Source organism: Gouania willdenowi, unplaced genomic scaffold (genome assembly GCF_900634775.1).
Source record: "Gouania willdenowi unplaced genomic scaffold, fGouWil2.1 scaffold_424_arrow_ctg1, whole genome shotgun sequence".
In the NCBI taxonomy this organism is placed as follows: domain Eukaryota; kingdom Metazoa; phylum Chordata; class Actinopteri; order Blenniiformes; family Gobiesocidae; genus Gouania; species Gouania willdenowi.
The window spans coordinates 98769-115601 of record NW_021145185.1 but is presented as its reverse complement, the minus strand read 5'-3'; the positions used below and the strand labels follow the sequence as shown (position 1 = coordinate 115601).

The 16833-nt window shown below is 35.8% G+C and overlaps 1 long non-coding RNA gene across 1 annotated transcript; it reads left to right on the top strand.

Moving 5' to 3' along the window:
* Positions 1–6307: 6307 nt before the first annotated feature.
* Positions 6308–11121, top strand: LOC114460325 (uncharacterized). Its single transcript, XR_003673584.1, has 3 exons — positions 6308–6355; positions 10721–10794; positions 10938–11121. It is a non-coding gene; the product is annotated as an uncharacterized LOC114460325 (long non-coding RNA).
* Positions 11122–16833: the final 5712 nt, after the last annotated feature.

Below are 16833 nucleotides of genomic sequence, written 5' to 3'. Positions count from 1 at the left end.
TGTTGTCATGTTTGTGCTCACCTTCAAAAATTAGAAATAAAAAACTAAACTTAGACTTTAGATAAACATATTAGAAAAAGACAATTTAAGAATTACATATTTTATTGTGTAATGTTCCTTCATGCACCATTATCTTTCCTCTTTCTCACTGTACTGTGTACAGGACCATGTGTGTGTAAATATCTCCTATTGTTTATTACCCTGTTTATTTATCTACTGCTGCTGAAACACTGTAAATTTCCTCTTTGTGGGACAAATAAAGGTTATATTGTTTTATCTTAAATGTAACGCTTAATGATAAATTAAAAATAAACAGGTATAAAAATATAATTTACTTGTGCAAACAATGCAAAAAAAAAAATCCCTGAATCTATTTCCACATCTTAACTACAACTGTTAAATAGTTGTACAACTTCCAACTAAAGTTATATCTCTAAATCTCACCAGTAGATGTCCCCAGTGAGCTTGTGTTTATGTCTTGTTTTGTGCAGTAGTTGATGTTAGTTTGTCTTAAAAACACTTAAAATCTATTGTTCTTATCTTTAATGAACTGAAAGCAGTGTTTACCATGTAAATCATCTTTTCTGTATTCAGTAGACATTATAAATGTATCAAACACTAAAGTACGCCTTAATATTATTGTCTTTATTATAATAAATAACTAGTTATTTTAACATAAACACCAGTGTTTGGCTCAGTGTAACACCCAATGTAATTTAGTTTTGCCTTAATTTATTCATTTTTAGCAATTGCATTCCATATATATCTGACATATTAAATGTTAGAAATAAATAGTTTTCCAGAAATTTTAACATATAAGTAAAAAGTTTAAAATTTAGTTCTGACTAGTTATAACAGGATTTGTAAATATCTCAAATAACATCGTCACAGGTAATAATATTAACCAGAATCAGAATCAGAAGTCCTTTATTTATCATAGGGGGAAATTACTTACATTACAATAAATATTTTGAATAAAAAGGATAAATGTTTAACAAGAAAGAAAATGTTTTAAAAGTACATAATTAAGTAAAAGGCTGTTAAAAATAAGGATTAGATACAGACACATTACAGTAGTAAAAAATAAAATAAATAATGTGACAGTGAGGTATCAGCTACCCTGATAGCAGTGTGTAATCCCCACTAGTTCTATTTACTGTAATATTACCAGTGAAAACACCACCCCAATAGTGGAGAATAGGGACTTAAGGACACAACAACTCTGTGTTCCACAAAGAGGAAGACACTGTTCTACATTTACACATTTATTAGAGGAGTAATTACTAATGGTACAACTTCTGTTTTATTGATGGACAATGATATAATATGATGGAGAATTGTAGTCAGTAAAAAAAATAAATCTGTTTTCCTTAATTTGTTCACTAAATTCCTGTAAACAATTGTTCTAATGCAGTGGTTCCTAAACTTTTCACAGTCCGTACCCCTTTAAACATTTAACCTGAGGCCATGTATCCCCTACTCCTGTACACTATAATGTAATGCAGCGTTTTTTAACCTTGGGATCATAATAATTTATGATTTAAAAAAAAAAAAAAAAAAAAAACTGATTAAAATGTATTTTTAAAATGTTTTAATTATTTTTCAAATCATAACACCACACACAAAACAAACTTAAATAACTGTATTCTATGCTTTCACTTTCACAAATTTAATCTACATAAAATAAAACGCAGTATAAAAATATCTGAGCTGACACATCTTGTCACATTGTGTCACTAATCCTCACAACAACAAACATTATCAAAAGATAATTCTAGAAAGAAAATAAAAAGAAAATGAATGTGTGTCTTTGTAGTTTTTTCATTTCAGATGTGATTGATCCACTGAAGCAGAGGATGAATGCTGTAACCATCACTGCTGTGTTACACATGGACCAAAGTTTCCTCTCAGCCTGTTGTTAATAGAAATAAAACACTTTCTCATCTGCTTTGCTTCACTTCATTTGGGGCCAACATTGTTGAATTGATTGATCAGCACATTTGACTCTACACAGATATACAGTATGTATGAATAACGTGCTTCATTAGAGAAAATAAGACACAGAGTATTAAGGAAATGAGTGTTTTTCTTCTTTTTTAATGTAATATCTTTATGTAGGTCAAACAGTCAAACATTGTTTTGGGTAGTACATGTGAGTGACATATATAACATTCTGTCAACTGGACCTTCCATGCTGTGGTTGTTGGGTGGGTGGGATCAATGTGTGACAGAGGGACATGATCACATTCACTATTCACTGTACAGTCTTATCTTAGTGCTGTATGTAACATCACTGGTGGTGTTACTTTGAGGGTCAGTAACTATCAAGGCTATTGTCTGCATCTGTAGGGACGAGGAAACGCTGAAAAACTCTAATACAACCATTTCAAGTCCATGTACATCCATCGTATGAATGTAGTGTGTGAGTGAGTGTTGGTGGTGGTCAGAGGGACCGATGGTTCACTATGGTAGCCTCACTTCTGTCAGTCTGCCCTGGGGCAGCTGTGGCTACAATAGTAGCTTACCACCACTGTGTGTGGAGTGAAAGAATGATGCACATCAATGTAAAGAGCTTTGAGTGTCTATGAAAAGCACTAAATAAAATCTAATGCATTAATATTATTATTATCCACAGGTATCCATGAAGTTACCGTAGTATTGTAGTTGTTGTTAATGAATTCAACCAGGACTCTAAGCTATGCTTTATGACGACTGTGTCCTCTAGAACTAAAGTATCATCTTTATCTGTCCGTCACTCATGTTAAAGTTGTGCCAACTAGCAAACAAATCATTAATATCTTTATATTTTAACTCACTTTCAAAGTAAAAATCAATAAACAGATGAATATCCAGCACTGTGGATGATGTCATTGTGATGAACTCTGACTCAGAACCAGTCTCTGTAACTCACAGTGTGAGATAATAAGTAAGTTACACTACGAGATAATTAAGTCATCCATGTCACCTCCAGGGCTCCTTATGTATTAGTGAATATTTTTGAGACAAATCTCTCCTCATAAAATGAATGGGGCTTTTTTAGCTTGTGTTGGTTAAAGCTGTTTATAAATCACCACTAGAAAATGACACTTTTTTAATAAATAGTTTATTTGTGCAATACCTCTGTGAACTGTAATTGTGTAAATTAATGTGTGTTCATTACTGAAATTTAAATAAGATTATATTAATTCTGGAAGTTTTGCATCTTTTTACATAATGAAATATAGTAAAACATTGTAGTCACAAGTATTTAAATTAAAAATAATAATATTTAATCTGTATCTTGTTTTTGTGCAATGCTTTACTATAATAATATTAATTACTAAGATATTTAAATTAGCTTTTATTTACTTGTTTGTGTTCTTTTATATGTGTATGTGAAACTCTTTTATCACAAGTAAATAAAATGTCAAAAAAGTAATTTTGCTCATGTTTTCTCCTCATGTAAAGCATCTTTGTGGATATGGTGAAGACCACTATGTAAGTGTTAGAAATGATTCTGATAATAATAATATAACAATAATGTAAATGTCAAATACGTGGTATAAAAACTATAAAGGGGCCAAAATAAAATCTGGCCTAGGGCACCAGAGAGGTTAGGGTCGACACTACCCGTCATTCTTTGGTTATTTCGTTAAATTAATTAACTTCATTTCTGTCATGACATTTCAACCAAAAACTTAAAAAGTGTATCTGCAGAAAATCCAACATGACATGACGTCAGCTAATTTCTGTCGCTCTCCCAGTAATTTTTTTATTTTTATTTTTCAAGCAATACAGTTAAAGTCACGTGTTTAGCCAACCAGACGCATGGAGAACGTCATTTCTGCTTTTTTCTTCCAGCGACAACAAGGCGGATAATGAACCACTCTTTCTTTTTGTGCTCAATGTTCATGTATTTCGTGATGACATGAACATCATGACATTTGTAGATGGTAGAAAGTACCGAGATAGAGAGCAGAAAAAAGTGGGGCGTTTAGTATCAGTCGGGACATTAGCCAATTATAGCCGATAGAAACCATGGGACGCATCCACAGAGGTGTTATTTACTAGCTTTTATTTTCTATAGAGAATGAGACCTCTGATGTAGAGGATGTTCTCAGTCACAGCTTCTCTCTGTGGTTACTTCATGTCTTTGACATCATGAAGCCTGTCATTGTTTGATGTTTTCTGATGAAATGAGAATGATAGTAGAGCATTAGTATGTATTTTAGCACAATTTACAGCTACTCAATAATTAACTTGTTTTATTTGCATTATTAGGTTAAGTTATGCTAATAGGACAAAGAACAAAAAAACACTAACACAAAAAGTACAAAGTACCTTAAAAAAAATCAAACAAATTTAAGTAGATGTGATAAATGACTTTAACCCCAGTTTAAATGTAATTAATCCAGCCTCACTCCATTACAGACCAGACTTTATCTTTAAACTATTACCACCATTGTATACAAGTTAAGTCTATATATAAAGCACATTTAATCACTGCTTAGGCTGATAAAACTAAAATAAAAAAGTATCTCACACACACATCACACAAACACTGGCCCGATTTAATTCCAAATTGAACTTAATTCCGAATTACTGCTGAGCATGGATGATCTCTCATCCAAAGGTGCAATGCTACCTCCTACATGTCACCTAATATTTTGGTTAGGTGACCCCCCCCCCGATGGCAGAGTTAGAAATGATGCAGGAAACCGACATTGTAACAGACATCGTAACAGAGAGGCAGCGGCACAGCCAAACATAGGCGCCATCTTGCCATCTATTTTAGTCTTAGATTATCACAAAGGTCAGCGGTCATGATAACCATTTATGTCTGCCCTGCGACCCTGAAAACAGGAACAAGCGAGTCATAAAATAGATGGATGGATGGATGGATGGATGGATGGATGGATGGATGGATGGATGAAAAAGTGGATGCAACCATGGATTTTACAGATGCAGGCACGCAGTGACCGATGCATCTCGATTTCACCTGTAAATTGTACCGATGCCACTGAATGAATCCATATTCTCGCATCGCACATGTTTATATGTAGATACCGATTCATATCGATTAATCTCCACATGCTTAGTGTGTATGTATGTAATATTGTCTCTAAAAACAGTTGACTACTCTGCATTCATAAAATCTTTATCTTTTACAGATATTGATCATATTCATTTCACCTACATTACCTTATTCTTGGTGCTGCTACTACCTATTCAGCTGTGCAGATAACATAGCAATGAGTGTTTGTGATTCAAGTAAAGACAGACTTTTTGAATAGAAGATTCTTTAATCAGACATAAGGAACATTTATTGTAAACAAAGGAAGCCACTATTCTTTATCCATGGCACTACCCTGACCTCCTCCTTTACCTTTAGAACCTTCACCTTCATAGGCTGCAGGCCATTGAAGGGGCCAGAGCATCTCTATGGATCAAATCCTGCAATGTCATTCTAAAGTGAAAAAAAGAGGTAGTTTAAGTTGTAAAAGTTACAAGGTCATGATTAACCAATTACAGTTAAAAAATGTGATGTTATAGTTGTGTATATTGAGCTTATTGTGTTGTGAAATCCATTCAAACAGTCTGGTGACAAGTGTGGAGCTCAAGTATAATGGTGGTGGCCGTGACTAGAGGGAAGGAGTGAGTGGTGGTTATACCATTTATTTTATTTTGAAAGGACACATGGAGGTGTTGAGCTCTTCAAGCTGTGTGAACAAAAGAGAAAGTGAGTGAGAACTGAAGTGAAGCCAAAAGCACAAACCTTTGTCAAGATTATTAGGAAAGTCCAATTTAAAAACATGTCAATAGATTCTAGAGATATTAACAATTGTATGATCCCTGAGGCTCCATTTCATTTTCATTTATTTATTTATTTAGCACACATTAAAGCACACAATTGCCAAAAATTTCACAATTTGTTGATGTAAATCTGGTAAAAATTAACATAAAAAATAAAAGTAGTTTCATTATAAATGTATCAAACACTACCCAACGCCTAAAAAGATATATTGTTGTCTTTATTATAATAAATAATTAGTTACGTCTATGTAACATAAGCACACAGCTGTTTGCTCAGTTTAACAAGAATTTCCACACCGTCATTTTGAAGCTTTGGTTTTTATTGCAAGTCTTGTCTTAATTTATTCCTATAGCAACCACAGCCAAATATGTGCTTACTTTATGACGATGATTCTATTTTCTAAGTCATTCTGACATCATTTTGGCCATTAAATGTGGCTTTGAAGAATAGAACCCAGAAGAAAAAGAACATTCACACTCAGAAAAAGAACATTGCACACTCAGGATCTTTAAGAGCGACTGCACGAACGAACCGTTACGGACTTGTTCACACGTTTTAAAGGTAATGTTTTAAGATTTGTCCAAAAAATATTGGGAAGGACTGCAACTAAATACCGATTTAAAACCTTATCCAGAACCAGATATATTTTCTTATACAGAGGCTTGTATATATTTTTAATAATGTTTTTTTTCTTTTGTCTTTAAATTAACATTGACATCATCTTTTTATGATGAAACGAACATCACAAATTTCACAATTTGTTGCTATAAATCCGGTAAAAAATAACTTCAAAAAATAAATAAATAAACGTATCAAACACTACCCTACGCCTTAAGAGATATATTGGTTGTCTTCATTGTAATAAATAATTAGTTACAGTATTATATAAGGATGTAAACAATTCACTCAACTCCTGATACGATTCGATTCACGATACTGGGTTCACGATACAATTCTCTCATGATTTATTTTACAAAATGGGACTGTAGACAAATGATGACTGACAAATATTCCTTTATTTTTTTGAGAAAAAAGCTAGAAAATACTGTAGTATTTTCCTTTTATTTTTCATTGTCAAAATAATCCCTTAATAAACTATTCAAAACAATGCAGTTTTGCCTAAAAATAAATCCTGAATGAAATAAATAAAGGTATAATACAAATGAAGTTCGATAGTAAACAATGAAAAACTGCACAATTGTTTCTTTTTTTTTTTTTAAAGTGCAACTAGAAAATGTATTTTGTGCCATAACATTGAAATGTATTGACATCAGATATTGGTTTGACCAGCAGAGGGCGCTGGTAACCCAGTGGTCGGTTTGACATGCAGTCCTTCTACCGGTGAGAAGAGATGCTATGATAGCAGACAGAGCTAATAGAAAAATTTGACTTTACAGATATTCACGTACTAGTATACAGATATTCTTTTGGTGCTAAGGGGTAAGGACATCATTTATGACATGTTTTAAGAGTAGAAGGCGGCCAGAAAGAAAGTAGTAGCAGATTCTGCCCGCCGCCAACACTTCTGGACGAGAGAAGGATAAATATATAGCCCCTCGGCTGTTTAAAAAAGGTACTGCGATTCAATTTTTTAGAGTATGATGTGAACCGTGATACCTATGAATCGATTTTTAACACTACCTTAACGATAAATCGTTACAGACAGCCTTATTATTATAACCATATGCACACAGCTGTTTGCCTCAGTTTAACAAGATTTGCACATCGGTCATTTTGCAGCTTTGTTTTTATTGCAAGTCTTGCCTTAATTTAATGCCTATAGCAACCACAGCCAAATATGTGCTTACTTTATGACGATGATTCCTATTTTTCAAAGCCACATTTACCACTTTACGCACTTACTCTGCTTCTGGGTCCTAGTGCCAGCCGAGCGGTGAAGCCTGTTCCGTTTACCGTGTTTACTGAGGTCTGTGGTGTTTAATAAGTTTGTGTGTGTTTAATAAGTCCGTGTGTGTTTAATAAGTCTGTGTGTGTTCAAATAAGTCCGTGTGTCCGTGTGAAAGTCCGCATGTTTATGCATCTGTCCATCCACTCTTTTCATTATATCCATGTTTTTTTAAGAGGCTTTATTACATAATGTCGTCTGTAGTCTAGGCCGCCACCATCTTGGTTTATGTCGTCACCAGCGCGTCATCGCCGCAGAGTTGCACTAGCCCAAAATGACTCAAAGAACTGTAAAGAGGTCTTATATTGTCTATTTTCTTTTTTAAAGTGGTGTTTTTTTTTGTGGCTTTAGACTCCAATTACATTTATGTATATAATATGTTCCCCACAATATAAACAGGTTCACAATAGAATTATTTTATAGTTTCTGTTTCCACTGTATCCAGAATAATAATAATAATTCTCAACAAGAACTATTGATTGATTTGTCACATGACTTTTCCAGGGTTTGAGTTTGTTTTATTTAGTTTCACATCTACCTGTAGCTCTATGTTTTTTACACTGCTGACAACTTGTTTGTAGTTTTATTTCAGAAATTTTCGCTTTTACAGTTACAGTTGGAAACCTTTGTTAATTGAATATTCTAGTTACATTTCAGTAACCAAATTAAACTATATCAACTAAGTGAATTAATAAAAATAACCTGTTAAAGGCTTTTTCAAACTAAAAAATTATCTTGCGCACTCTGTGACCTGTTGACCTGCACAACTGAAAGAATCAGAATCAAGAATCATTATTTCTTGGCAGAAATACTTTTAAAGCACTTGCTGTTGTTACGGTGAAATTTACGGTTTACCACTCATCTTTGACTTGGAAACACACTCTGTGGTGATAAATGATGAAGACCAGACAGGAGAGATGATGAAGTAATAAAAATGATTTAATCTAAACTAAATGAAAAGGTACAAAGCGGGTTGGACGAAGCATTGGTCTCCCCTGGCCAGGGGAAAGGGCGCGAAGAGCAGGAGAAGAAGAAGAGGCCAAAAAGTTCCTTTTCCCACACATTTATACCCCACCGTCCCACCCACCTTCCTCCTTCCACAGACAACAAAGAAGAGACCAGGGGGGGGGTCAGTGAAAGTTAGATGTGTGTGTGTGTGCGTGCGTGTGTGCATGTGTGTGTGTGTGTGTGTGTGGATGAGTGTGTGTGTGGATGAGTGTGTGTGTGTGTGTGTGGTGTGTGTGTGTGTGTGTGTGTGTGTGTGGTGTGTGTGTGTGTGTGTGTGTGGATGAGTGTGTGTGTGTGTGTGTATATGATGTATGTGTGTGTGTGTATGTGTATATGATGTAGGTGTGTGTGATGTCTGGGGAGGGTTTGGATGTGCTCTGGCCTTCGAGATTAAACTGAGGTTAACTGACATTCATTTAGAGAAGCTGTATCATGGAGTATACATAAATTAATCAATTTTGCCACCACACTGTACATTCAGCTGACATAAAAAATCTTGTTATTCAAATATGTAGAATAATTGTGATTTATCAGTAGCAGTAGTAGTTTTAATATTTAGTTAATTTTTTGCAGGCACCTTTTTTGTCCGTCAAATGTATTTAAAATAAACTAAAATTAAAGAGAGAATGTTATTTAACTGTTGAACCCTTGCCATAATTTTATTTATTTATATATTTTTTTAAATTGAAAAAAAAAAATGTTTATGGTCTTGGTCTTGTCTTGATCTCGGTGCATTCTGGTCTCGGGCAAGTCTTGGTCTCGGATAGTGCGGTCTTGAACACAACACTAGTAATAAGGACATCAGTGGAAATGTAAAACTATCCCCTAAAACACTACTCAAGTAAAATTTCAGTACATTAACTAAATTTGTTCACACTGTATGTATACATGTACAACATAGTAAACAGTTTGTTGACATTACTTGAAAGTGAATGGTTGCTGCGGCAGCAAGATGAAAGAGAACCAAACAAAACTAAATCTTCAGTTGCTTCTCTCACTACAAGTGGTTCAGTAGTAAAATATCTCTGAGTGTCTTTGTATCAAAAAGTAAAACAAACATTTTTGTGAAGTTTGAAAGGTTAAATAGTAAAGACCTGAGTGAGGAATGGCTGCTACAGGTAAGACACAATTTACAGACATAATATGAGGATTAATTTTTAATCTGTCTAGGATGAAAGAACACTGTAGTCATTGAAGGAATCACTAGATTTTCTTTCAAAAAATAAATAAATACAAGTATGGATTATCCTTATAAAATACATTAACTTTGATTATATTTTAAAAATATTTTCCTTCAAAAATAAGTTTAATATCTTATGTAGATGATAGTGTTTGAAGCAGTTTGAGAGCTTTCAGAGCCAAAGGTGGGTGTATGTAATACATAAAATAAGGGTGTTTGACTTCAATATTTACAGAATAGATGTGATATATCAGGAGGAGCTTCAGACTATTTGTTACTACTTAATATGTTTTTACTGTAAAAAGTAACATGGCTCATACTGTGAGTGTACCAACAGAAAATGAGGATGTCCTAACCATGCAGTCAATGCAGAGACAGGACTTCACATATGAATCAGATTTACAGGCCTACTATTTTATTTGAACCCAAACTTTAGAAGTGACAGAACAAGATGTGATTTCCATGTTTGTGTGGGTCTTAGTGTTGAAATAGTGAATGCATTGATGAGTGTGACAGACTAAATGTATTATAGAACTGGGATAACCCATATGAGAATCAACTGAAACTATTTATTATCAGAAATTAAGCTATTTCAAAAAACTAAGCTGACAGGAGAGAAAAAAGTTCAGAGTAATAATAAGGCATCAATAGAAATGTAGTGTAAAAAATATCCAGCATGAGGTCGGCTACGGATTTCAATATGTATTTCAATAAATTAATGACCATTTGACTAAAACTGATCATTTTAGTCAATTTCAAAGTGATAACACTGCAAAGGATGGATGAATATTTCTAGATCCTTCAAGTTCATTCTATCTCTTCTATCCTTCAGGGGGAGCTGATTCTATGCTGATGTTACAGGTGAATGGAGGATTGTGGAACCACTCAGCTGTGACAGCAAACATGGTGAGAAATGAATGGATTGAAGTTTGGTTTGCTGACGTCCATGTGGATGTGGATGGACAGCCACTGTTCTTTCTAGGAACACATTATAAAAACAAATGTTTGTTTGGTTCCTTCTCTGTGTTTAATCTCTAACTGTTCTACAGGGCTCTGGAAGCCAGAACAAAGTGACACCTCAACGTTCTCAGGACGATGAAGCTCAGCCACAACAAAGAAACAAATCTAAGAAAAAAACTTCAGAGCAAAGAGTTCAACAGCAGAGCCAAGCTGGAGTTAAAGCTAAACATACATGTGACCAGTGTGGGAAGAACTTTAGCTGGAAATCAAACCTCACTCTACATCAAAGAATCCATTCTGGAGAAAAAACCTCTTCATCTGTGACGAGTGTGGAAAAGCTTTTGCTCGGAAGGATCACCTGAAGACCCATCAGCTTGTTCACGGTGGAGAGAAACCTCACACTTGTGATGAATGTGGAAAGACTTTTAATGTATCTGGAACCTCAGTCAACATCTCCTCATTCATCGTGGAATCAAAGCTCACAGATGTGAACAGTGTGGAAAAACCTTCACACACAGATCACATTTAACGAGGCACATGCAGACTCACTCCAGAACAGTGTTGTATCACTGTGACCACTGTGGGAAAATATATAAACACAAACACAACCTCATCCACCACCTGAGATCTCACACTGGACATGAAGTGTGTCCCTGTGACCAGTGTGACAAAGTTTTTACAACATATAAAGATTTAAAACGTCACCAAATCAGCCACTCATCAGAAAGACCTCATAAATGTGACACATGTGGAAAATCTTACAAGTGGAAATCTGACCTTAATCACCACCAACAAGTTCATGAGAAGAATGTTCTCAGATGTGACGAGTGTGGGAAGACCCTTCAGCACTTCATCTGTTCTCCACTCACATCTCTGTGTGGATGGAGACATGGAGCAGGAATCATCTTCAGATCCCAGCGACACACGGATGGTGACGACACCTTCTGGTTCCAGTGTTGGACTGAAGAACCCAGAGAGCAGGCTGCACAGGATTCCAACATAAACCTGCTGTCAGCTGGAAAATGGACACCAACAGTTCAGGAAGTTGTTGATCTGGTCTGGTTGAATAAATAAATGTGACACATTGATTCCAGTGCTGATTGTTTTTTTACACTGATTTTATTCCTTTGAATCATCACTGAAAGTGTACAAATATCAGGTAATTTAAAAGAAAATATCATGAAAATTTCTTTACTTTGTGTGACAATTTTGAAAGTGTGTAACAAGTTTTATTGTGTGTATTTAATCAAAATCATAAAGATGAGACAATGAATGTATTAACAGCAGCAATGGTCTGACAACAGGATGCTGAAAATTGATTACTATAATGTAGGAAATGATTTTTTTCTGGAGGGAAGCTATCTACATCAAATATTTAGTTTATATTAATATTGTTTCTTGTATTAATGATTATTTTTTGTGTTTGCTTTGTACAGGAGGAATAGTTCATTCAACTGTAAGTTTTAATAATTAAAATGCATTTACAGGAAGAGAGAGAGTGATTTTAGTCTTAGATTATCACAAAGGTCAGAGGTCATGATAACCACAAAGAACACATACATCTTTTAGAAAGAAAAACACAATAAAAAGGTTTTTCTAATAGATTGTAAACAGTTCTTAGAATGTTCTGTAAGAAGATGATTTGATGATTAGAAGAAGAAGAATTCTCTTCAGAATCCACCAACATGTAGGAAAAGCTTGTCCATCAGGAAGAACAGTTTCACTGTGTTGACCAGCGTTCCTGGTTTACTCCTTCAAAGTAACTAAATACTCTTGTTCTGTTTGAGCAGCTACACTGTGTTGCCTTGTTAAAACAACTACAAGCTTTTATATACTTTTATCATTCAACATGACTTTAACCTAATAATTTAAAGTCACATTTTTACCAGAAACACAATATTTATTACTGTAATGAATAGACAAATATAAATAAGGACAACTGTACTTTGAATTACCAGTGAGAGAACAGGACACGTGCTGGGTGGTGGTGTGTATTAAGTGTTGGTTTTGACCTAAAGGGTGAAAGTTCTGTGATGTGGTCGTACGTACGTGCTATGAATTCTTTGATAGATTAGACACTTACACAAATTAATTTCATTATCAGAGTGTTGTACTGATGTAGGTATAATAAATACTATCTACAGTCATTAGAACCTCTTACAAAGTCCAGCAGAAGAGCTCACCTACTCCAGGGTCAGCCTTCTATGAGGCACAGTCCTGCCATGCCCCTCCCTCATCCTGACGGGATCCACCAAACAAAGAACATAGGGAGATGTTTGTATGAATATTCATTAAACTACTATCTAACTGCTCCCTGGGTGTCTGTAGTTAGCAGCCCACTGCTACCTCTCTGGGAAAATGGGTCAAAATACAGAGAAGAATTTCACTATGTTGATCAATAAAGATACATTATTTTATTTATTATTTTCTACCTGTCAGTTGATTATCCAGATGTGTCACTGGTTTGGCTGGTCCTGAGCTCTACGTCTGGTGTCAGCAGTGAAAGTGTGGAGATGTAATCTCTGTGTGGCTACCGTTAGCTGGAGGTTAGCTGTGGGCTACATGGTGCTGTGGTGTGATGGACATCTGATGGTGGGAGTTGTTGTGGTAGAATGTTCTCCTGTGCATCAGGACTTAAGGCCTGTCTGAGGGAATGGGTGAGGAAGCTCCTGTTAAGGTCCGGTGTGGGTGTGGACCCAAATGCAGAGAGAGAAGGGGGCAGGATCTAAGCATAACGTTCCTGGAACCAGTCCATGTCTTTATTCTCCAAAACAAAACAAAACTTAAATCCAAAAGGGCAGGAGGAACAGGGAACAAAGACCAGACGCAGCAGGACACGATGAGGGCCGACAGCATACACACACATTAACAATGATCCCACAGTCATACTGTGACCAAGCACTCAGTTAAATAGTGGAGGAGGCTTGATTGGGAATGGACCACACCTGGGTGAAAACATGAGTGCGCTAATCAATCACCAACCAAGCATACAGACATCACTGTGGGGTGGAGCCACAAACAGGAACACCTGAAACACAGACAAGAGTTAAACACAAGACTAGACTCAAACCAAATAAACAAAGACACAGAATAACTTAAAGAGAACCCCAAATGATAAATAATTAACAGAACATGACAGCTCCATACTCATACACATGACTTATTTAACTGTGATGTACCATGGTGATAATTGATAGTGAAACTCTGGCTTGTTTGAAAGTAGCAACAGTAGAACTATATTTGTGTGTAAATATTACTCATGTTAATGTGTATTAATAGTAGGCTAGGCTAACGTTGCATTGCTATTCCATTTCAATACTTATATTATGAAGCTATAGACTGGTCATATTATATGGCATATGTTCAGGTTCTAATGTCATGTAGACTACACAACAATTAGGCTACATTAAACAATCTGGTCTGTTTTAACAGCACATCAGCCCTTGTCCTTAATATCAGCTAATGTATAAAGTCATCTAGTATTGTTTTGTCCTTGTTATCTCTAGCATCTGTCCAGGTTAGCAGTAGTTTTCATTTAGAGTTCAGTAAAACTTACTTTGTCAAAACAAGCACAGTTGTAGCTATAGTGTGCTAATATATGTACATGTTTGATCATTAAAAATAGGCTACATTATTATTAGTCTATGAGTTTTTATTACATACAATGGTTAGATCATTTCACAGACAGTTTACATTTAATGTCTATTGTGACCTTTCTCATTGTTTTGGATAAACAGAGTCCATGATTATTCACTACATTTGTAAGACAATGATTTGGATGAAAGTATAACCTACATTCTGCAGCTCCATCACAACTGTGGATACAAAATGATGGTTGGACACCTGAATACACAAGGCATACACATACAAAGTAAGTATTATTAGTATTTAACCTAAATTGTTCTGGGATTATTCATCAATAAATTGGTATTTGTCCTACTTGCTGATTTATTAAGATGTCAAAAAGAAGCTTCTTTACTGACAGTCATTCTAGATTTTTGGCTATATGTGAATTTTCTTCCAGATTTGGGAATGATTAACAGTTTAGATATTCTTTATCTGTGTTTATTATATACATATTCATACCTTGTCCTTTCTGACTCATACACTAACATTTACAACACATGAAAGCAGGTTTATGGTCCTTGATTAATATCTGGTCAGTATGGGGTTTGAACCCATGATCTTGGTGTTATTAGCACCACGCTCTCACCAGCTGAGCTAACTGGCCTATGAAGCTGCAAAAATGTGTGAGTTAAAACGCTTACGGTTCTAAACACCCAGAACGTTGGCAGGTGAAAATTCAGCAGTACTCATCCCTTAGCTTAAAGCTGCAGTATGTTTTTTTTTTTTTTTTTTTTTTTTTTAATGTTATTTGGTGAAAAATCCATAATCATCTTTGAGCATATTGTAATCCAAAGTGTTCTGAGTAGACAGTGAATCTTTTCTCCTTCTCCAGGCTCTGAAAATGAAGTTGATCAATACAGAATGGATGTCAGCCAATCAGAGGTCTTTCTACCAATGGGACCATCCAATGAGCTGTTTTAAGCATTACTATTGGCTGCTTGAGCTGCTCATTAAAAATCAATGTGTGTTCTTGATCTGAGAGTAGATAAAGTCCCATGGCTTTATATTCCAGCAGAAATCTCTAACGTGACTTTTGTCAAATCAAGAGGAAAAATGAAGACTGAGGTGGAGAAGCAACAGAATAAAGGCACAAACATGTTCATGAGGAACAGAGTCACAGAGGTTCCTCTGACTCTGTGTGTGTGGTGGACTTCACTTGATCTGCTTTCAGTCCATGCACAGTCTGCCCTGAGTCAGACAGAGAGTGATAACAAACGAGATAAATAGCTTGTAAAACTAAGAGAAACATTATCTAAGGTGGAGACAGAGAACAGACACATTTCATCTGCAGTGTGGAGTGTGTCTGCTCTGATCAGCTGCTTGTGTGTGAGGATCAGCTGTGGCTCTGAGCCTCTTACTGTCCTCACAGCAGTGAGTGATACATGCTTTTATGTCTCTAAAACATCAGAAAACTCTCCAATAACACAAGATAAAGTCTCTACATTTGTTACTAGTCTCTATGGAGAAATCTTTGCCCAGAAACTAAAAGGTTTATGTGTGACTCACTAAAAATGAACAATATTAATACTTTTGAATGATAATCTTTGTAAAATGCCTAGTCAGCTGATTGAGGCTGTGTGTGTCAGACACTTTCTGTATCCACGGACCAATCAGATCATTCATTCATTCATTATACACTTTCATTATACACTGTGGTGACGCTGACAGCTTCAGCAGGAACATACAGCAGTTGTGCTGCTATACACAAAGTGTGGGGGTCCTTTCTCACCCCTGTCACAGGAGCGTGCACGTAGCCAGGCTGAAATCACCTGGGTTAAGAGAGTGAGTTGATATCTCAGTTCATAGTGCAGCTGCTCTCTGACAGAGAATGTTTGGTTAGGTGAAACCCGCTAACAGAGATAAATCCAGGATATACGTATCCAGCTTTGTAGTACAGGCCCACAGAGCTACACATCTTTAAACTACAGATGGTGTGTGTGTGTGTGTGTGTGTGTGTGTGTGTGTGTGTGTGTGTGTGTGTGTGTGTGTGTGTTTTTCTACCCTGCAGCATCTGTAGCTTCAAACCCTCCATGAGTGGCTCTGATTGGCTGCAGGCAGCTCAGAACTACATGAAGGCTCTGCAATATTCTTTAACACAAGGGTTCTCAACCTGGGGGTCAGGACCCCATTTGGGATCAGGAAACACTGGGAGGGGGAAGATGACTAGATACTATGGCACAAATAATACTAAACTTCCTGAATATTATTCATATATATAAATAAATGTGTTTATCACACACACACACACACACACACACACACACACACACACACACACACACACACACACACACACACACACACACACACACACACACACACACACACACACACACACACACACACACACACACACAC